Source organism: Cibotium barometz, chromosome 20 (genome assembly GCF_041138505.1).
Source record: "Cibotium barometz isolate CiBa-2024 chromosome 20, ASM4113850v1, whole genome shotgun sequence".
Lineage (NCBI taxonomy): Eukaryota > Viridiplantae > Streptophyta > Polypodiopsida > Cyatheales > Cibotiaceae > Cibotium > Cibotium barometz.
The window spans coordinates 19086562-19111369 of record NC_141065.1 but is presented as its reverse complement, the minus strand read 5'-3'; the positions used below and the strand labels follow the sequence as shown (position 1 = coordinate 19111369).

General features: G+C 39.5%; 1 pseudogene; it reads left to right on the top strand.

The window, feature by feature from the left end:
- The first annotated feature begins 9671 nt into the window (after positions 1–9671).
- LOC147627629 (secreted RxLR effector protein 161 pseudogene) lies at positions 9672–10337 on the top strand (annotated as a pseudogene).
- The last annotated feature ends 14471 nt before the right edge of the window (positions 10338–24808 follow it).

The following is a 24808-nucleotide window of genomic DNA, read 5'->3' as shown; positions in this document are numbered from 1 at the left end:
TTGATTCTGACATGACAACTCTACCTTCAGCTTTCGACCTACTGATTCCACGTTAGCTTCGGACCTATTGATTCCATGTGAGCTTTCGGCTTTCTGATGCCACATCAGCTTCCGACTTGCTGATGCCACCTCACCTTTCAACCTGCTGATGCCACATCAGCTTTTTGACCTATTGATGCCACGAGCTTCTGACCTGTTGATTCCATGTGAGAAGATTCTGACCTAGAGATTCAGCGTTCTTCGATTTTGCCTATTGTAGATTCCAACTTGCAGATTGATGGTATGGTGAGTTTGCACATGCATTGAACAGACATTTGAGGTATACTCTAAGTTATGTGCAGCTACTGCCTATGTTATATATACTTCAGTTTGCACATTAATCTATTGTGTATAATGTCTGGAAACACTAGTGACTTGTTTGGCAATGCCGAGGAAGCAAATCTTGCATATGATCATTGTGCCTTAACAGTCACATATAGTAATTTGTCTGCTTCTTCTTTGTCATTATCGGATGTTGATTGGTTTGATTCAAGTGCTACAAAGCACATCACTTCGTGCAAAAAGCTATTTGCCACCTTGAGAGATTCTCCAAATCTCCATAGGTGGTACAGTTTTGTGTGCTAATAATGCATCTTATGCCATTAAAGGCATTGGCAGTGTGGCATTCACAAGAATCTTATTTTGTCTCAGCACTTGCAAAATCTGGTCTCAAAATCTAGTTTTCTTATCATTGTTGCTTCATTTATGATAGAACTAATTCCGATGTGCTTCTGCTTTCTGGTACATTGCACAATGGCCATTATAGGCTTGACATGTATGACAAAAGTAGTGATCCTCATGTTTATGCTATGATTGCTTCCACATCACAAGTTATGTGTGATATTGAGCTATGGCATGCTTGTTTTGGACACCTTAACTTCCCTTCTCTTATGTGGTTACAATGTTAGTATATGGTTTAGGAGTTGCCACCTATGCAGCTCCCACACAAGCATGTAGGCGAGGGATGTATATTGGGAAAGATGCACATCTATACTTTCCAAAAGATGGCACTGTGCGAGCTACTCAGCCATTGCAGCTGGTACATAGCGATTTATGTGGCCCTATGAGGGCATCATCTTTTGTAGGACATTTGTACTTTATGACTTTCATTGATGAGAGTACATCCGTTTCTGTTGGGTGTATGGTCTGAAAGCCAAATCGGATGCCTTTTTAGCTTTCCATTAATTTCTCCCTATGGCTAAAAATGCTTGCAGCCATAAGCTCCTAACATTATATTTCAATGGGGGGGGATATCTATCACATGAGTTTATAGCTTTTCTGCAGTCAACTGGTATTACTCATTAGTGTACTACTCCATATACACCATAGCAAAATGGTGTGGTTGAGTGCCGTAATTGTACACTCATGGAAATGGCAAGATGTATGTTTAAAAGCAAGGATTTGCCATCTAGATTTTGGCTTGAAGTGGTTATGTGTGCCAATTATGTGATGAACCACTATTCGATTAAAGCATTGAAGTCTATGACATGTTATGAGGCTTGGAATGACAGTAGTCACTCATATGCGTGTTTTTGGATGTTTGGCTTACGTGCATGTACTAGCACAACACAGACATAAACTTGAAGGAAAGGCAATGAAATGTATTTTTGTGGAGTATAGCAGTGAAAGCAAGGGATACAGGCTGTATGTTCCTTCCACCCGGAAGCATGTTGCATCCAGAGATGTCATATTTGATGAATATGCATCCCAACCTATGCTTTCATGTCAACTACAGCCATCAATTAATGCCCCATACATTTTTGATACATTGCTGCCATTATTTGGTACAGGTGCTAAGTCAGCTAAGCCCACTTTAGCTCCAAATCAACCTTCTGTGTTTGCTGCTCTACTGACAATCAACAAATTAAAAAATCTAACATTTCCCTATATTTCTCTAGATCAGCCACACTTTGATCCGGATGCCTTGGGTGATGCATTTAAAGTTGAAGAGGTTGCAGCTAACCGTGACTCACAAAGAGTTTTGCCACTAGCTCCTTTCCACCTTGTGTGACAGCAAGCTGACTCCACTTATGCCAAGTCAGACACGAGCTACCTCTCAACAAGCATCTCATTTTCTTGACATAGCCTTTTTGTTGCTACCACATGTAATGAGGAACCACTTTCTCATTTTGATGCATTGGAGGATGACAATTGGGTTTCATCCATGTGTTTGGAGTTGGACTCCATTGAAAAAACTGCTACATGGGAGTTATGTGACTTGCCGTCCACACCGGTAAGTGTGCTATCGGCACAAAGTGGGTGTATAAACTGATGCGACAGCTTGATGGCTTCATTGATCATTAAAAGGTTTGTTTAGTCACCAAAGGGTATGCCTAGAGAGAAGGCATTGACTATGATGAGACTTTTGTACCTACTTCACGTATAATGACCATCCATACTCTGGTTGCATTGGCTGCACATAAAGGTTGGAATGTACATTAGTTGGATGTCAAAACTACTTTTCTAAATGGTAATTTACATGAAGAGGTTTATGTTTCTCAACCTCGTGGCTTTGTTTAGAAACATGCATAGCATAAGGTATGCCGATTGCGTAAAGCACTCTATGGCCTGAAACAATCTCCATGAGCTTGCAGAAGATTCATGCATACTTGCTCTCTTGTCTATTTCAGAATACTCTGACTAAGAGTACCCTCTATGTTTAGAAACAAGGGGATAATCTCATGATCCTGAACCTTTACGTGGCTGATCTACTCCCTGACTGGCCCTAATGAGGGGCACATTTAAGCTTTCATTAGCTGACTTACAACATGCATTTGATGTTTCTAACATGGGGCTATTGCATTACTATTTGGGTATTGCATTACTATTTGAGGCTATTGCATTACTATTTGGCTATCCAGTTTATACCAGCTGAGGGGGGCATCATGTTATCTCAGAGAAGATACATTCAGCAGCTCTTAGAACGGTTTTAAATGACACATTGTAAACTTGTTTCTAGCCCTGTGGAACTAAGCCTATGCCTGTCTCTTGAGGATTCTTCCGAGCCTTTTGATGCTTCCACTTATCAGAAAATTTTTGGATGCTTTATATATCTATGTACTACCCGTCTTGACATTTAATATTAATGCAATGTCACAATTGAGCAGATTTATGCATTGCCCCGGCACTCGGCATTGGCAAATAGTGAAACGTGTCTTTCCTTTCCTTCAAGGCACTTAGGACTTTGCATTGTTTTACAGTAATGCGTCTTATTTCTACGCCTAGAGTTTAGTTTTGAAATAAGAGATTATCATTGAGAAGCATTCTTTTGCTAAAGATTTAGCCATAAAGATGACTAATTTTTTAGAGAGAGAGAGATTTACTTAAAGAAATGTCGCTAATCGTCTGTGACGGCCGTGTCGTCATTTGGTGAGCCGTTATCGTTGCCATCCGACGGTCGACATGGGTTAGTTTGTTGTTGCCGGCTTGTCGAGCTGGTTGCTGTTGTCGTCACGGCAGACGATATGTCTGTTATGCCGTTGGGCTGGGTCGTGTGCTCTGACCAGTGTCCCTTGGTTCGGTGGGCTGATGCTTGGTTTAACGTTCATGCAAGGTGGATCCTTGGATGTCGTGCCAATGCTGCTCTAAGTGCTTGAACACATGGACCTATTGGTCCTGAGCCGTCTGAGTGGCCCACTCACAAATTTTTACGGACGGAATGTAGCTTGGTGGCTCTGATACCATTGAAATGGGAAAACATGCGAGACCTCAGGAAGTGTGCCAACAACAGAAAAGCACAGGCGCGAGAGAACACCAGATTAGGTCCTGTAAAACCCCTACCCTGTAGTTTAACTGAAAGATAGGCAGCAAAATAACGACTATGAAGGATAGAGTGACTACTCGGGGCCTCGCCCACGAATATCCGGGCAAGAGACTAATCCCTCAGTTCTTTCCAAAACCGATCCTGGAAAAATTCTTCTTGCTGGAAAAACATAGGCGATTCCTCCTAGGAATTTCTTTTCGAATCTTTCTAACGTAGTTAAGAGCCTTATTTATCCTTTATATTTCGACCAAACCCGCGGGTCATATGGCCGAATCAAAGGAGGAACTTGGACTTGGTTCATAGAGATCAATGTTTTTTTCCCCTCAAGTGAGGCACAGCCGTTGCTTCTTTCCCATAGAACAAGAATTATCTCGTGAATTACTTCAACTATCGTAACTTTGAACAGAATTGAACTTTATTGTAAGAATCCACTGATTCAGCCGGCCCATGGGTTAGCCAACCGCCCCAACCACTGTATTGGTGTTGGATCCCTCTTTATAAAAATTTGGTTTTGTTTTGTCCCGGGTACCAGGGAAAAGAGTTCTTAGGCCCCCTAGCCGGCACTCGTGCAAAAATATTAAATAGACACACCACTTACACACCCAATATGAAATTGCCTTTTTCTCAGATTCAACTATTTTCAAGACAAAATTGTAATAAAACCACAGTGTTTCCATCATAATCCTGAGTATTCCAGTTCCAGGGTCCAAGTTCAACTTTTTCAATTTCCAACAATAAAATCCAAATTCCATTCATACCTTCCTCCGCGTACCTATGGCATCATCGGCAACCAGATCGTCCACCACACCTGGTCAATCCCTCTAGGTTCATGCCAATGCGCTCTGACTGTCAGTGTAGATAGAGGTGGCAGACTCCTGTCCAACACCCAAGTCACCCCATAAGCTGTCTGAGCCACACACACTCAACCGTAGCTGTGAAAGCTACCCTGTACTCAGCTTCACAAACAACTAGAAGTGGCCACAGTAGGTTGCTTCTTGCTCAACCAAGATATGCATGAGCTACCGAGCATGAAACAAAAACCACTTGTGGACACTCTTGTGTCATAGTAACCAGCCCAATCTGAGTCTGAAAAAGCATGTAAATCTGGCGGCAACAATCCTCCCCTTGGGATAAAATAACCCAAGATATATGGTGCCACTCAAGTAGCGAAAGATGCGTTTAACTACCTTCCAATGCTGAGACCTTGGGCTATGCATAAACCTGCTCACCTGTGAGACTGCAAACTGAATGTCCGGCCTCGTAATGCATACATAAATGAGGCAACCAACAGCTGTCTGATAGAGTGTGACATCAAAGTGATCTCCAGCATCATGAAGACTCAACTTCAAACCTGTCTCCATTGGAGTAGCAATAGGCTTGCAGTCTTCAAGGCCAAATCTCCACAACAATGTCTCAATATATACTGTCTGACACAAAGCAATACCTCCATCACACTGCTTAAATTGTATCCCCAAATAATGATGCAAATGCCTCAAATATGACATCTCAAAAGAGGCATTCAAATCAGCCTTAAAATCAGTAATATGATTTCATTTGGTCCTATGAGCAGCATGTCATCGACATAGAGAGCAATGATTAGATGTACATTATCCACACATTTAACATACAAAGTGCTTTCTGTTGGACTATTCTAAAAACCATGTGCAGTCAAATATGCATGTATTTTTTCATACCTATTAGAAGTCAAGCTCAGTTCCCGTGTGTTCCTTCTATATGTTGTGTGATCATGACCGACACCAGCTATAGCTAGATACAGCTGGACATGTGTGCCGTAGTTAATAAGCCGGTCACAGCTAGATATTATGAGAGTAGGTCTCTTTTATGTGTGTGAAAGTATTAGAAGGTCTCTTTTATGTGTGTGAAAGTATTAGAAGGTCTCTTTTATGTGTGTGTGAGTGTGAAAGTATTAGAAGGTGAAGGTGAGCCTGTAGGCTCAAGGTTTTTCTGCTCCACTCTTTCTCTATCTCTCCCTCTCTTCCAATATGGTATCAGAGCTCGGTTAGGTGGGCTCTCTGGAAGCAGGAGGCGCTGAAGAACAAAAGCACTGAAGCTTTTGAAGTGAAGACTCTCGATATTGCATCGTGTAAGGTATGCGTTGATTGATTAAGCTTGTTGTTGCTCAAGCTTTGTTTTGTAGCTTGTTTGGGAGGATACAGGAGCTTCATTGAGCACATTAGAGTGCTTGGTTGTCATCAGTTTGGAGCAATGCTTGCAGTTTTAACACACGAGTTGTCTGCGTGGGAATTCTGCTAAGGAGTGTTGAAAAGCACAGAGCTCGTGGCTACGGCAGAACAGCACACTGCCTGTGTGCATTTCGTGTGGAGAGAACAACACATTGGCTGCATACTAGGAAAGTGCAGACCAGTGAACAGTCCAAAACTGCCGTAAACATCAAAGGACAGCATATACTTTGCCATCGACCTGAGCCTTCAGCAGAACGTAGAGCTTTCTGTCGGAGACAGTGCCTACTATGAGTTGATGCTTGCCGCCTTCATCACCATCGGCGGTCCTTTTGTGAGTACAAAGATATTGAAATAGTCCTTACCATTGATGGTAGGCGTAGAACTCTCAAGAATGGCAGCAGTAGCCACATCATTGGTGGCTTGCAGGAAGTCAGCAGGCATTTGACAGACATAGTCTACTGAACCATGGCTAATGCACAGGGCACCGACAATATTACACAGATCGTTGGAGAGAAGTTGGATAACAAGAATTTTGCCTTGTGGAAGTTCAGGATAAAGAATTTTTTGGTTGGCAAAGGATATCAGGATTTATGTATAGGTGATGAAGTTGAACCTGAAGACCGACACAAGATCAGAGAAGAGCTTATATAAGCAGTGGACAGAGAGAGCATGCAAAGTGCTACAACACTGGTTTTCTTTATGTATATCTGATGCTATGGCAATACAAATCACTGGATGTGAGTCCCCAAAGGATGCTTGGGACATACTCATGAAGAACTATGGAAATGTAACACATGCAAGGAAGATTCAATTGAAACAACAGTTCAACATGTCTAGAAGTGGCAGAAGCATCCAGGTTTATACGACAGAGGTTAAGACCATAGCAGGCCAGCTTGCCACCATTGGATCACAGGTATCTGAAGATGATATGATTGCTGTCACACTGAATGGACTTGGCAAGGAATACAAAGCATTCAATACATCTATTTCTGTTAGAGTTGAAACCCCTGACTGGGATGAGCTAGTTGCTTTGTTGTTGCATGAGGAAGTAAAGCTTGGATTGAATACAAGTTCTAGTGCTTCTTAGAGTAGAGACACTGTTTTGTACTCTAGCCAGCGTGGTAGAGGCGACAGAGGCCGTGGTTCGTTTCGAGGTCGTGGTGATACTCGAAACACCTATGGTGGGTGGACAGCAACAACAGAGTAATTGGCGTGATACAAATACACAGGGCCAGCGTGGATCTGGGGGCTTTAGAGGCAGGGGGAGATCACCACGTGGCAGAGGTGGTGCATCATGGCAGTCAAATGATCAATCTAACAGGGACAAAGACTGTCATTACTGTGGTAAATATGGACACATAGAAAAGGATTGTTTCAAGAAGCAAAGAGATATGAAGACAAAGGGCAAACAACATGGACACTATGCATATTCTAGTGGTACTCATCATGATGAGCAGGATGACAGATTGTTTGCCATGCAGCATGTGTCCAAGAATGCACCTAGACAGAGTAGAGATGAGAGATGGTACATTGACTCTGGGGCTTCTAATCACATGACACCCCATGGAGAGTGGTTTGATGAGTTGGTTGCAGGTTCACATGGTTATGTGTGTACTAGGGATGATACCCAGCATGATATACAGCACACAGGAATTGTTCCATTGATGATGCCTAATGGCAAGAAGAAAAGCCTGCATGATGTACTGTATGTACCGTCAATATCTTTTGTCTATGGGACCAGATGGCTGAACAAAATCTGCAGGTGAGATTCAATAAAGATGGTTGCTTTATTGAAGAATACGGTAATGGCTGCAAATTAATTGCTAGAGGCAAAAGGGATGGCAGGATGTTCACCTTGGATGCGTCCATTCCTGAGCTTAAGGCAGCCATGTTTGCACATGATGAGGGTGCTATTCGGGATGTTGAGATTTGGCAAAAGAGGATTGGCCATGTTAATGTACAAAAGCTGAAATCTATGCAACAGAAGGAAGTGGTACTTGGATTGCCTAAATTCAAGTATAATGACTTTGGTCATGTATGTCTCCTACATGTTAGTTTGGAAAGTAGGCAAGATTTCCCTTCATGAAGCATGTAAAGAATAGCTCGAGACTCTTACAGTTGGTGCACTCTGATGTTTGGGGTCCGTCGCATAATGCTTCGTTTGGAGGAGCTCGTTACTATGTATCTTTCATTGATGATTTCAGCAACAGGTACACTTGGCTGTACATACTGAAACATAAAGATGATGTGTTTGATGTCTTCAGAGACTTCAAAAAGCATGCTGAAAATGAGTTGGGATGCTACGTATCTTGTCTTAGGTCAGATGGAGGCAAAGAATATGTCTCTAAGGAGTTTGATAGATATCTTGCAAAGTATGGGATAAGAAGGCAGCTCACTTGCATCTGTACACCGCAGCAGAACGGTGTTGCAGAGAGGAAAAACAGGGTACTGATGGAGTCAGCTAGAGCTATGCTGAATGAAAAATGTCTACCTAATGCTTACTGGGCTGAAGCAGTGATGACTGCTGTCTATGTGCTGAATCGAACCCCTACAGCAGGGATTCATGATGTTACACCTTATGAGAGGTTGTATGGTCATACACCTGACATTCGGTACTTGAAAGTTTTTGGCAGCATTGCGTATGTGCATATACCAGATGAAAAGAGAAAGAAATTGGATCCTAAGGCAGTAAAGAGCGTGTTTTTGGGTTATGCACAGGAGAGAAAAGCTTATAAATGCTATGTGCCATCTACACATGAGACACTGATAAGCAGAGATGTTGTTTTTGATGAGTTAGCTTCTTGGTATGGGAATCCAGTTGTTGTTGTGTCTACTGATGGATCAGCCAGCACAAGTAATGCTGAAAATACCCCTGCAGAGTTAGTACATCCATGAGTGGTCAGCCAGATGATGTATCATCTACAGTGAGTCTTTGGTCTGGCAGATTGCGGAATCGCACTCCTACGTCCACTGACACGAACATGTCAGTGAGGGGGAGATTGGATAAGGGAAAAGAAAAAATGTTTGAAGATGTAACAGGACCACTTACCTGCATGTTATGAGTCATCCAGCAGTGATAGCTTGGACAGTGAGTTGGGGTAAATGTTTCCAATGTGGAAAGAAAGGACATGTGGCTGCAAAATGTCCTGATAAACCAAGCCAAGAAGCCAAACCACCCCAAAGTAATGCATTACTAACACTCTCTTTACTTCAGTATGATATAGTTGAAGATAAAGGCCTAGGAGAATTAACACTAATCAAACAAAATACTGAAAGAGATGCTAACCCAACATTTATAGCAACATGGGTTTAAGTTGGGTGATGCAGATCACAGTTTGTTTGTGAAGAAGACAGATCATGGCTATGTATTTCTAGTTGTCTATGTCGATGACTTAGTCATTATTGGAGATGATGAAAGCAGGATTGCTGAAATTAAATCATGTTTGCAGGCTGAATTCAAAGTCAAAGATCTTGGTGAGTTGAAATATTTTCTGGGAATTGAGGTAGTGTCGTCAACTCAAGGCATATGGTTGCTACAGAAGCAGTATGCTCATGACATGTTACAGAAGTATGGTATGGCTGAATGCAAGGCTACTATGGATACACCCCGAGAGCAAAATGTCAAGCTGTAGATTGATGTTGGGGCTGAAATAGAGAATGTAACCATGTATCATCAGATGGTGGGCAGCTTGATTTACCTTACTATTACACGTCCTGACTTGAGTTATGCTGTGGGGCTAATTAGTCAGTTCATGCAGAACCCTCGCAAGCCGCATTTGGATGTTGGCAGGAGAATCATGAGATATGTAAAGGCTATGACAGATTATGGGCTGTTTTATGCATATGGGAAACCCCTTGACTTGATAGGGTATACTGATGATGACTGGGCTGGTTGTGCTTATGACAAAAGGTCAACCAGTGGCTATGCATTTGGATTGGGCAGCAGCATGATCAGTTGGCAGAGTAAGAAACAGCCTATAGTTGCATTGTCAAGTATAGAAGCAGAGTATCGTGGTGCTGCTTTAGCAGCATGTGAAGCTATTTGGTTACAAAAGCTGCTGAATGATTTTGGGATTTACTTGGATAGCAAAGTGAAGCTGTATTGTCACAATCTGAGTAGTGTTATGCTTGCAAGCAATCCTGTCTACCATGCACGCTCGAAACACATTGAGGTTCATTACCATTTCATCAGAGAAATGGTACTTGCAGAGCAGATTGACTTGCTACATGTGAAGACTGAAGACCAAGTAGCGGACATCTTTACCAAATCACTTGGTAAAGATAAGTTCATCTATTTTCAACAGCTACTTGGAGTGTTGCAAATGGTTTGAGCTTGAGGGGGAGTGTTAGAAGTCAAGCTCAGTTCCCGTGTGTTCCTTCTATATGTTGTGTGATCATGACCGACACCAGCTCTATAGCTAAATACAGCTGGACATGTGTGCCGTAGTTAATAAGCCGATCACAGCTAGATATTAAGAGAGTAGGTCTCTTTTATGTGTGTGAGTGTGAAAGTATTAGAAGGTGAAGGTGAGCTTGTAGGCTCAAGGTTTTTTTGCTCCACTCTTTCTCTGTCTCTCCCTCTCTTCCAATAATACCAAGCCCGTGGAGCTTGCTTTAAACCATACAAAGCCTTTTTCAACCTGCACACTTTGTTTTCCTGCCCTCTTTGAACAAAACCACGAGGCTACGATACATACACCTCCTCATGCAAATCTCCATTCAAGAACGCAGTCTTTATGTCCAACTGATGTACATTCCAACCATTATGAACTGCCAATGCACAAATGCTATGAATGGTAGTCATACGACAAGTGGGAGCAAAGGTCTCATCAAAATCAATGCCCTTTTCTTGAGCATAACCCTCTGCAACAAGTGTAGCCTTATAGCGATCAACACTGCCATCATCTGGCTTTCGTTTCAACTTAAAAACCCACTTACAAAAAGTCAATCCCTCTAGGTTCACCTAGTACTTCACTCAGGGGCCATTTCATGGTTTCTAACTCATAGTACCCAGGAGTATGATCTCTTTTATCCATAAAATCCATAAGGACTCTCCGTTGAAGATCAGCTAGATCAACCAACGAGATCCAGTTTACCCAAAAGGCACCATGGACTCATCCGTTGAAGACTAGCAAGGTCAACCGACTAGATCCATGCTCGTGTTCAGAAAACATCCTCCAACTCAATGTTCCATTTCTTCCTCGATGTAGGTGTGGGTATCCTGGGTGACCTAGAGCCCGAGCACCGTATGGTCAGCACCCTCTAGGATCCTTCGCAGGTGACCTAGCGCTTCACTCATAGGCCACTTCCTTTGCCCCTCATCCACTGTACCGGAAGCTCACCATTTTAACCGAACTGAGGTTGGTCAAGACCTTAGCCGACCTTGCCACGCGAGATGTCCTTCTTTGACTCTCCGTCTGGCTATTGCAACACTTTCCACTTAGGTCCAGGATCTCTTTCCATAAGATAGTCAAAATGCTTCCCCTAGCATTCTTGACGTAAAAACAATCTTTAAAAAACAGGTTTCATATGCAAATAAAGTTTCCAAGCAAAATTTCCATCTTTCCATATCATTCCACGTCAATTAACATCATTCCACATCATTCCTCATCATTTCACATCATTTCTCATCATTCCACATCATTTCTCATCATTCCACATTATTTTACAACATTTCACATTATTCCACATCTTATTCGGATTTCCACAAACAAGATGGTCTCTTTTCGCTTTGAGCAAATCAGGTTTGAATATCAAATTTCCTTGATCTAGTTATCAGAATTTTTGTCCCATAATCAACCAGGTTAAGAGTACAGCTACTCTACTTTTCATACCAACAAAACTTTCTAAGTCTCGGCCATTACTTGGCTTAGTTAAAGACAAACTTTTTTCTCGTCTTAATTCATTTAAGTTTGAATTTCCATTCACTTTTGGATCCTTGATCCTCTCAAGAATTCCAGATTCCTTTCCCAAGGAATCTTGGAATAAGTTAGTCACAAGTATTTACATTCATCCAACTAAGCATGTTTCTGGTTTTTTCTTGGGAAGTCCTTTTCCCATCAAAAAACTAACCAAGAGACGGAATACGGGTTGGATTAGATTTTTTTAAAATCAGGTTTATTTTAGTCAGTGTCAACCAATTCTTTAATCATTGTAGAAAGCCTTTATGTAATTTCCTTGTCCATAAATTATTAAATCTGATTATGGTAGAATTCTTGATTTAACCAATAATGCTGGTAAGAGTTTCCACTCACCTTTTTCCCATTTAGAACGTACTAAAGATTCTATTTTTTGAGAATCTAGACGTATACTTCATAATTCCAAAAGTTAAATATGTTTGTGATTCCTCTTTTTGATTAGAAATTTATCCATGTTTTCTCGATGCATTCCTATGAATATTTTCACATTCCTTTCTCAATTTTCCCAATATAAAATATGCTCAATATTCCTCTTTTTGGATAAAAGATTTATGCATACATCCTTATGGGATTAACAAAATCAATTATACCCACCATAATTCCTCTTTCAACATAAAATATTTATGCACACAGACTAATTCATTTTTATCTAAATGAATTATATTCACAATCCCATTTGAAAATAAGAGAAGAATTGTACATAACCTTCTCGTAATTTCTAAAATATAATATACTCAAAAGTCCACTTTTGATGAAAGGAAAAATTTAAGTGAATCTTTCCATAATTCCCATAAATTGAATGAATCTAGAAAAATTTGTGCATAACCTTCTTTATTTTTTTGGCAAATGAATAATGCTCAAAACTCCTCTTTTAACATAAAACTTATTATGCATAAATTTAAATTTTCTAATGATAATTTTTTTGCCATAGCTTCCCCGCATTTTCTATTAAATGAGAATGCTCAAAATTTCACTTTTAGCATAAAAATTTATTATGCATAAAATTCAACTTCTAAAAATTTTGCCATAGCTTCCCCGCATTATCCAAGTATCTAATATGGTAAAAATTTCACTTTTTCCGGTCCAAGTGATTTGTTTCACAATGCTTCCTCCAAGCTACCCTGGTTGTTTGAGTAATTTTTAGTCTAGCGGGCCATCTTGCTCCTGTCTCATTATACTCCGTCACATCTTCCATTACTTTGATCCAATCTTCAATTGCTACTTCCAAGTTTCCTTCTCATGAAAAGGGTTCCGGTTGGGAGTTGTGGAGAGCCTTGTGCACATCGTCATCAAGCTCTTCCTCATCGAGTCGGGAGTTAACATTTCTACCACGATGATCTCAATCCATGATTTTGTCAATATGAAAATTCTTTGTCAAGTCCCTTTTTCCAACTTAACCAAGACGCTCAAAAGAATCTCGGGTGAAAAGACCACTTTATTTATAATTCGAATCCAAAAGGAATTAAACTTTAGATCCAACTGATTCTGGGGTTTCTTAAAGTTTGGTCAACCCTCTTAGAATCCTGGGATAAAGATCCTTTCTATAGGAAAAAAATATACAAATCTCATTATTAGAAAATAGATCATTCATATCCTTAACACAATAATTGTCCATCAGACCAGTAATTTCTAATTAACATCTGAACATTCCCCATGGGAGTTTCAATTATACAGGTTCTTAATTTGTCATTCCACAATTGGGTCCACTAGGCCCAAGGTCAATCTATCAGCGCACGATCCATATCAGTGCCACGATCCACTAATCTTGTAGTGTTTTGTTGAAAGTCTTGATCGTCTTCCAGGTTACTAATATCATTACTGGAATTCTCTCCATTCATCATCACATGACTTACTCAACTCATCAACTTTCAATTGGAATTCAAAAATCATCATCTTTCAATCAAAATCTAAATCAATCTATAAATTTTCAACCACAATTCTAAAATCATATCAACCAGCATTCGAAAAATCAAATCATCATCTAGAAATCATTTTTTTCCAACAGAGTATTTCTGCTCATAACTTCAAGGTCTTAGATTCACTTGCATATATTGTCAGTATAGAGCTGCAGTTATACCCACGGTATATACGGTTTTCATGGCCCTTGGTGTTATAAGGCATTGCCATCATATCTAGGCCTCAAGTAAGGTCAGGGATTCCAGAAAAACGTGGTACTTCCATCTTAAAACCCAATTTCCAATTTATGAATTTCTATTCTGAATATCAACTCGTATGAATTTCAACACACAATTACTATCTTTCACTAGTAACTTATAAATTTTTGACATTTTTTCCTTTTTGGTTTATCAACTTCAACCAAATACTCTGATACCAGATGTAAGACCCCTACCCTATAGTTTAATTAAAAGACAGGCAGCGGAATAACGACTATGCAGGGTAGAGCGCCTTACTCGGGGCCTCGCCCAATGAATCCAGGCAAGAGACTAATCCCTCGGTTCTTTCCAAAATTAATTCTGGGAAAATTCTTCTTGCTAGAAAAACATAGGCGATTCCTCCTAGTAATTTCTTTTTGAATCTTTCTACCATAGTTAAGAGCCTTAACTATCCTTTGTATTCCAACCAAACCCACGGTTCACATGGCCGAATCAAAGGAGGAACTTACAGTTGGTTCATAGAGATCAACACTTTTTTCCCCTCAAGTGAGGCACAACCGTTGATCCTTTCCCATAGAACAAGAATTATCCCGTGAATTACTTCAACTATCGTAACTTTGAACATAATTGAACTTTATCGTAGGAATCCATCGATCCAGCCTCAATCAGCCCATGGGTTAGCCAACCGCCCAACTACTGTATTGGTGGAATCCCTCTTTATAAAAATTTGGTTGTGTTTTGTCCCGGGTACTAGGAAAAGAGTTCCCAGGTCCCCTAGTTGACACTCATGCAAAAATATTATATAGACACACCACTTACGCACCTAATATGAAATTGCCTTTTTCTCAGATTCAACTATTTTCAAGATAGAATTGCAATAAAACCAGAGTGTTTCCATCATAATCCTCAGTATTCTAGTTCCAGGGTCCAAGTTTAACTTTTCCAATTTCCAACCATAAAATCAAAATTCCATTCATACCTTCCTTAGCGTACCTATGGCATCATCGGCAAAACCAGAGCGTCCACCACCTGGTCAATCCCTCTAGGTTCACCTAGTACTTCACTCGCGGGCCTTTTGATGGTTCCTAACTTATAGTACCCAAGAGTATGATCGCTTTTATCCATAAAATCCATAAGGACTCTCTGTTGAAGATCAGCTAGATCACCCAATGAGATCCAGTTTACCCAAAAGGTGCCATGGACTCATCCGTTGAAGACTAGCAAGGTCAACCAACCAGATCCATGCTCGTCTTTAGAAAATAACCTCCAACTCAATGTTCCATTTCTTCCTCGACGTAGGTGTGGGTATCTTGGGCGACCCAGAGTCTGCACACTGTATGGTTATCACCCTCTAGGATCCTCACCAGGTGACCTAGCGCTTCACTCTTAGGCCACTTCCTTTGCCCCTCATCCACCGTACCGGAAGCTCACCATTTTAACCGAACAGAGGCTGGTCAAGACCTCGGTCGACCTTGCCACACGATGTCCTTCTTTGACTCTCCATCTGGCTGTTGCAACATTTTCCACTTAGGTCGAGGACCTCTTTCCATAAGATAGTCAAAATGCTTCCCCTAGCATTCTTGAGGTAAAACAATCTTTAAAAAATAGGTTTCATATGCAAATACAGTTTCCAAGCAAAATTTCCATCTTTTCATATCATTCCACATCAATTGACATCATTCCACATCATTCCTCATCATTTCACATCATTTCTCATCATTCCACATCATTTCTCATCATTCCACATTATTTTACATCATTTCACATTATTCCACATCTTATTTGGATTTCCACAAACAAGATGGTCTCTTTTCGCTTTGAGCAAATCAGGTTTGATTATCAACTTTCCTTGATCTAGTTATCAGAATTTTTGTCCCACAATCAACCAAGTTAAGAGTACAGTTACTCTACTTTTCATACCAACAAAACTTTCTAAGTCTCGGCGGCCATTACTTGGCTTAGTTAAAGACAAACTTTTTTCTTATCTTAATTCATTTAAGTTTGAATTTTCGTTCACTTTTGGATCCTTGATCCTCTCAAGAATTCAAGATTCCTTTCCCAAGGAATCTTGGAATAAGTTAGTCGCAAGTATTTACATTCATCCAACTAAGCATGTTTCTGGTCTCTTTCTGGGAAATCCTTTTTCCGTAAAAAACCTAACCAAGAGACGAAATACGGGTTGGATTAGATTTTTTTAAAATCCTGTTTACTTCAGTCATCCTCAACCAATTCTTTAATCATCGTAGAAAGCCTTTATGTAATTTCCTTGTCCATAAATCATTAAATCTGATTATGGTAGAATTCCTCATTTAACCAATAATTCTGGTAAGAGTTTCCACTCACCTTTTTCCCATTTAGAACGTACTTAAGATTCTATTTTTCGAGAATCTAGATGTATACTTCATAATTCCAAAAGTTAAATATGTTTCTAATTCCTCTTTCTGATTAAAAATTTATCCATGTTTTCTCAATGCATTCCTATGAATATTTTCACATTCTTTTCTCAAATTTCCCAATATAAAATATGCTCAATATTCCTCTTTTTGAATATAAGATTTATGCATACATCCTTATGGGAGTTACTAAATCAATTATATCCATAATTTCTCTTTCAGCATAAAATATTTATGCACACATACTAATTCATTTTTATCTAAATGAATTATATTCAAAATCTTGTTTGAAAATTAGAGAAGAATTGTACATAACCTTCTTGTAATTTCTAAAATATAATATACTCAAAAGTTCACTTTTGATGAAAGAAAAAATTTATGTGAATCTTTCCATAATTCCCATAAATTGAATGAATCTAGAAAAATTTGTGCATAACCTTCTTTATTTTTCTGTCAAATGAATAATGCTCAAAACTCCTCGTTTAGCATAAAATTTACTATGCATAAATTTAAATTCATTTTCTAATGATATATATTTTTTCCATAGCTTCCCCGCATTTTCTATGAAATGAGAATGCTCAAAATTCCACTTTTAGCATAAAACTTTATTATGCATAAAATTCAACTTCTAAAAATTTTGCCATAGCTTCCTTGCATGATCCAAGTATCTAATATGGTAAAAATTCCACTTTTACTAATATGAGAATTTATGTATAAACTTCTCACATTTTCTAAACATCGAATATGATAAGAATTATTCTTTTAGCATAAAATAATTTATGCACAATCTTCCCTCTTTTTCGAAATAACAAATATGATGAAAATTACACTTTTAGTGTAAAAATAATTTATGCATAAAGTTCTCTCTTTTTTAAAAGATCAAATATGATAAAAATTATATTTTTAGTGTAATAAAAAATTGACATAACTTTCCCGCATTTCCTACATATGGGAGATGCTTAAAATAACACTTTCCATATAATAAGATTTCATTTATGCATAGATTCTCAATCCATTTAATTAACCATGTTTAGAGCATCACTAATCCTTCTAATCAAGAAAGAGATTAAGGAAAGTTAAATCCATCATAAAAGAGATTAATCTAATCCATTTATGATTCTAATAAGATTAGCATGGTTTGGAATAGAGAGAGGATAAGGAAAGCCTTTTCAGGAGGCATAACCTTACACATGCTTAAAGCTTGAAATCAAGATTCATCAATCAAAGACAACCATTCCTATTGCTTAGAATAGAATTAAGCAAGATTATGGAAGAAAAACTCATTAAGATAATGAATTCATGAAAACTAGGAGTAAACCTTTCAAGATTAGGTTTACTTCTTGATTTTGAGCTCCTTTGGCTTGAGGAGAGAGCTTCCTTCCAATTAAGAGCAACTTTGCCAAGATTAAAAGAGGTTAAAACAAGAGAACAATTGATTTATGGTAAAAATAATGTCCAATGCTATCGAGAAATTATGAGGGTAATGGTGTATTAACACTGTTAAATTTTCTAAAGGGGGAGCCCTCTATTTATAGGAAAAAGTGAGCATCTAACCAGGAAAACTGAATTTAGAATTTTTCAAGTTTGGTTTGGTCCACTTTTGACTTAGTTTTGATCAAATTCAATTTAGTTTGCTAAGGTGTCACCCACATGCTTGAAAATGCTGAAAACTAGGAGGGATATATTTTTTTACTAGGCGCCTACATAAAGGCAAGTCCTTGGCTCTTGGAGTGTCCCCCAAGCTGGGTAAGGTGTCAAAATTCACATTTTTCAAGACTAAGTACTAGTACTAGTCAACTCTTCATCTTATATGAAAATTTACTCATTATTGGTGGATTTTCTTTTCTTCTTGCATTTTTCATATCCAAACACTTTAATTAATCTCATAGACCCATTAGAACACTCTTTGGACCTTAATCCAAATTTTTTTGAAAATAGGTAAGGTGTCTAGTGCACATATTCAATTAATTTTTAATGCACATTGAAAAACTCTTTTTAAACTTTTGTTTCAGGGGAATTCATCTTAAAATTAAAGGGTAATTTTGAATTTAAAAATATCTCAAAACTGTATTATCTCTCTCTAAGTTAATTTAAGAGAAAATGAACTATTTCAAAGATTAAAGTCAAGGGAAAGGTGTACAGTGATGTCTTAACCTTCTAGATATAGAAGAAGAGGAATCTTATAGGTCCCAACTTTTGCCCCAAGCGTGTGCTAAAAGTATCCTCGCTTGAGTATTTTTATAGTATTTTATTCCATCAAAAATAGATTACATGGCTATTTTTAGCCCAAGATTGCTCTACAAGCTTTCTTTTTACAAAAAATGGATAATAAAATATTTCAAGAAGCTCACTCCCATGGCAAGGATGCTATGACACTAGGGTGTCAACCCAGTGGTGGTTGTTTCCTTCTTTGGGCAGTTCATGTATTTTATGGCTCAGCAACAAGAAGCAACCAACAATGGCCACTTCAAGTTATGAAGTTGAGTACAGGGTAGCATTCACAGAGCCACTATGGAGTGTGTATGGCTCCGCTGTTTATTGCTAAAGCTTGGTGTTAAATAGCCATCTCCTGCCACCATTTTCACTAGCAGACAAAGCGCATCAGCAGTCATGCAAAATCTGGTATTTCTTGCATCGTGGACAAAGTACATTGAGGTGCATTATCATTATGTCAGGAAAAGGCTCCATGCAGGTGTTAAGGCTCATCCTAACCCTCCTTGAAACACATCCAAAAAGAGATTACCTGGTGAACCACAACTGTCTCATTGAGGATCTTTCCAATGTCGAGCTCGTAACCCTTGAGGTCTCCAAGCTCTACAATTCCTTGAGAAGCAATTCCACCGCGCCTCCCACGAGCATTGTCACACCGTCGCGTTGCACTACAGGTACTCATCCCTCCTCTCAACTCACTTCACTCACACACACACTAGCATGCATTAGGGAGAGAGATTAGCAAGAGGATTAGCAAGAGTAAGACTCAATTGCACAATGGGAGAGTATATTGTATTATGAGAGATATGAACTTATATACATGGCCATAAGTGTTCACACTCACTTAAACTATGGTGGGCTGGGCACTTTAGGCTCATAAGAGGCCTAATGCTATTACAATGACTACTCTCATGATATAACCATGAAGTATATCACTTATGACTTCATCCTAACTTGCTACCACATGCTCTTGAAACGGGAATCGCCATAATACTCCATCACACCATTACGGGCGCCTGTCCAAGTTGTAGCTTTGGACACTATTGCTTCATATCTTGAATGTATGACCCTTTGGTGTATCTATCGTGACTCCTTGATGTAAGATAATGGTGGTATATCTTGTTAACCGTAGAATTGGGTTAACATCCCCCCCTTCCCGATGGCGATTGTGTCCTCATGATCACGTTGAAGATCTTTGTGTGGGGAGAATGGACAAGCATTGTCGATGGCTTTGATGTTGATTAACGTTCAATGGTCTTTGTCCCTCCGGAAGGATTAAGAAAAGCTAGTTAGTCAATGAAAAGGTTAGTGGTTTATTGGGAATTCCTAACGGGGTGGGGGTGGGGTTTTTTGCAAATGATTGCATATTTATATGAGCCTTTAAAAAAAATCTTTGGCTGTACTCACTTTGTTTTTGGCAATCATAAGCAATGCTACATGTGATTTGTGTTAGTGGGGATGCTAAGAGATGTTAATAATGGGAGAGAAGAGAGGGAATGATCCGGAGGAACATAGACTTAATCATCAGAATGAGATGGTGATTCTCAGTTCCTCATTTGATTCATTGAAGTGACATTCATCATTTGAAGAAATTGGCCTTCGATGATGTCCCTTTGTGTGGTAGGATTCTTGTTAAATGTTGTTGAGTAGGACCTATTCCTGCTTTCTTCTACCCATGTGCTTTTTATTTTTTATGTATATTTAAGTGCTCTTATGAAGCAGATATACATGGAGTACAAGAATTGAGTCATAAAGACTCTTATTGAACTGCTTTGTGTTGAAGTAGCCACTTGTTGGTGAGGATTGAAAGAATTACGTCGACTTGCGCGACTAATATAGATATCTTCACTAAGGATTGAAGATCATTGATTTGTGAAGATGGTGGTGTCATTTGGAGAGGTTTGTAATTTGAAGGAAAATTCCAAGCAATGGGTTGTACCATTGACCAGGCTTTCGCCCACCGTGGCCCCCCCATCCAAAGATGTACCTAGAAGTTGTTGATGGTGAGGGTTTGGTGCAAATGTTCTCCATTGCATAAGTATGGATATGTACTCATGGAACAGCTGCTACATTAATTTAGCCAAAAGAATAGTAAGCAATAAGCTTAACAAATATATAATGGCTATTGAAGATTGTTGGAAAAGTGTTAATGCGTGAGATGGCTTAATCCGTTGATGAGGCTTAAATCGTGAAAGTGAGGTTCTTAAGCCGTGAGACTATAATTCCTGAGAAACTTGAACTCGTGAGATTACAGGTTTTTTGGCCGTGAAGGGGTATTCCGTGAAATGATCTAATCCCGTGAAATGGTGTTTTCATGAAAGTGTAGGCCGTGAGATGGAATTCCATGAAGTGTAGTTCCATGAGATTGAATTCCGTGAAGTTGCAAGTTCCATGAGATGGAATTCCGTGAAGTGTAGTTCCATGAGATGGAATTCCGTGAAGTTGCAAGTTTTGACCTCGATAGTTTTTTTATTTTAATTGGTTTTATGGGTCAGCTAGGTCAAGACTTGCGAGCAGCAGGTTCGTGTGCACTTATTTCTCACATCCAGAGGGGTGACAAGAGCATTGTTATTTTGTCCTTGATGCGCTCATAATTCTTCGTTTGCAGATGTGGGTATTGATTCTTGAATTTGTTGCTCAAATGTTGTCGAGGTAGTAGGTAAGACTATTGGTTATTTGCTTGAACACACAAGCTCTTATGTTGGTTATTTGCTTGAACACATAAGCTCTTATGTTGGTTATTTGCTTGAACACATAAGCTCTTGTGTTGGTGCTGAATGCACGCGAGTGGTTGAGTGATTTACTTGTTGTTGCTTGGGTCTCCATTCTTCTTGAACTTTAGGTGAAGCTATTGGGGTTGAAGTCGGTGATGAGGCTTTCTTCACATTGTTCAATTTTGGTACCCTATGATGGGATTACCATCATAGTATCCTTGTTGTTGAAGCACATGCACAGGCACCATCTTTGATGAGCATTATAAACTGGTGGCTGATGTGCTTGTGGTGTTGAGGCTTCCTTCTTTGTGAAAACTTAGGGGACTTTGTGATGCGCTTGGGAATCCAAGCTTTGGTATTACTTTGGTAGTGCCCTTGTGCTTACAGTAATATTTTTGGTACCTACACTTGTTGACTTGGTGGAGTTCTTTGAGGAACTCGTATCGGCTTTTGTGGATGGTGTTGTGGAGTACTTTTCTTCTTCCTTGGCCTCTGAGTGCTGCGTTGAGGAAGAGGCTTTGACTGTCAAGGCATCCAAATTTAATTGGCACCTTTATAGTAGCCTTGAGCTACAAGTAGCTATTTCTCCACCCACATCTTGATACTATTAAGATACCTTGATCATGGTTATCTTGGTGGAGTTTTCTTTTGGGTTGATGTGGAAGGTTTGGGGCCCTCCTTGACTTTGGTTAGCATGGAGACTGCACGGTTAAGACTCATGGACATTGTTGATGATTATGAGGCTAGAGTCTCTTGTGCAGTGGATGTTGATGATGAGGCTTTCAAGCATGTGGTTGTCTCTTTTGGTGAGGTTTGTCGATGAAGATGCATAGACTCAGGGCTTTTCCTTTAGATAGATGGTTGCATGGGAAGAACTTCGTCAGGAAGGGCTGTTGATTGCAAGGTTTTGGCATCGAACTACATTGGTGAGGATGGGGTTGAAGGAGTAGATGCTTTATCGGAGTCGGTCGTTTGACACAGATGGTAGGTCATTGTGTAGAGGGGCTTTTGTGGAAGAGGCTTGTATCCTTTTGCATTCAACATCATAGAAATCCATTAAAGTTGGATCCTCTTCCTTATAGTATGGTATTATCAACTTTTTGTCGTTGACCACCATCATGATGACTCTATCACTAGCAAAGCACAGTGGTGCTTGGATAGAAATAGTCCATTTATGCCCCAAGATCAAATCTATTTCCAACACATACTCAACCACAAAAAACTTGCAAGTGAGGGGGTTAGTTTCAATATACATTGTGTATTCAAAGTACCCCAAACATGGCATGTTCAAGTTTAGTAAGATATGTTAGAAGTTTTAGCTCCTGCAAGGTCTCTTCCTCCCGTAATAGTAATTGTACATTGCTTACATGAGTGTTCAAGGTGCCTATTTGCATGGATTCATATATTGAATACAACGATTCACCTATCCAAGTTCCACTAAGGATGACATCATACTCAAGGTAATCTAGGGTAACATGGAATGTAAATTTCATATCGCCATCGATAGTTTGAGTAGTGTATCTAAAGCTAGAACTTCAATGTTTTGTCCATTTGTTTCTCTTGCAAGACTATTGGCTGTAGGGATGAGTTTAGGTTGTCCCAACAATGACACCCAAGTGTCTGATGAAAAACAGGTAGAGGGAGAGGAGACACACACACAGGAGCAAACCCTAATGTATTAAGCAAACCCTAACCATAGAAGCCATTTCTCTTCTCACACAATGCATGAAGCCATAATCCATAATCTACAACACACTACATGTGTTGTGTCCACACACTGCTAACCCTAGCTAATGTCCACACACTATGACCAGCTGGGCGCGGTCATTTATGTCACACATGTTACTACCTAGTGCAATTGGCACAAGCTAACATCGAGCTTGAATCTCAACAGCCCCTCTCAAGCTCATGATGTATTGCCATAGATGAAGATGTAGATGAGCTTGGGCTATCAAAACTCTCAACACTCCCCCTCAAGCTCATCCCATGTACTCCCAACATAGTACGAAAGTACTCAAACTTCTCTCTGCTAAGTGGCTTTGTAAAGATGTCGGCCACCTGCTCTTCAGTCTTTACATACTGCAAATCCACTGTACCATCCAACACATTCTCTCTGACCGACAAAATGATAGTGGACCTCTATGTGTTTGGTTTGCGCATGAAAAACTAGATTCTTGGCCAACTGTATGCTGCTCATGTCGTCACAATGAATGACAACCTTGCCATCAATAGGCTCACCCAAATCAGGCAAGAGACTCTTTAACCATACTCCTTCACATGTAGCAATGGCTGCACCCTTGTATTCAACCTCTGTAGTACTAGATAAAGCAATATTAGTTTGCTTCTTGATGCTCCAAGTCACCACTACACTTCCAAATGTAAAGGCATAACCACTAGTAGACCTCCTGTACCTGTCATCATATGAGCTACCTGCCCAATCTGCGTCTGTGTAGCCATATACATCCAAGCCTTTACCATGCTCATAAAGAAGACCATAATGTGCAGTGGTCTTTACATAGCGCATATGAGCTACCTGTCATCATATGAGCTACCTGTCATCATATGAGCTACCTGCCCAATCTGCGTCTGTGTAGCCATATACATCCAAGCCTTTACCATGCTCATAAAGAAGACCATAATGTGCAGTGGTCTTTACATAGCGCATAATGCATCTCACTACATCCAAATGAGGTTTTCTGGGGCTTTGCATAAATTGGCTTACTAGCCCCACAGCATAACTGAGATCCGGGCATGTGATAGTCATGTAAATAAGATTGCCAACCATCTTTCTATACATAGATGGATCATCCAACTCTTCACCAAAATCAGCCCGTAGCTTCACATTCTGCTCCAAAGGTATACTCATTGGCTTACACCCTGTCATCCCATATTTTGCCAACATATCCAATGCATATTGGAGTTGCACTAACCATGTCCCTACATGGTCTTTGATCACTTCAATCCTAAGAAAATATCTCAATTCACCCAAGTCTTTCATATCAAACTACCCACTCAATGCCTTCTTAACATGCATAACATCTGTAGCATTGTGACAATCAATTCATCTACATAGATGACAAGCAAGACAATCCCATGATCTGTTGTCTTCACATAGAGTGAAGAATCTACTGAAGAAACCTGAAATCCAAGGGAGATAAGATATCGGCTTATCTTATCACTCCAAGCACGAGGTGCTTGCTTCAAACCATATAATGCTTTCTTTAACCTGCATACATGAGTGGGGTACCTCCGGGTGTACATATCCTTCTGGCTGTGCCATATGGTTGTTTTTATTTAATTTTTAAGATGAATTTTAATAGATTTAATTTAGGGAAAAGAGGAATTCCCATGATAATTGGATTGCACTCATTGAAATGAGAAAAAGAAGGATTTCAAGTTTATTCAAAAAAATAGGTATTGATATTTTAGTCAAAAGATGAATTTCTATGATA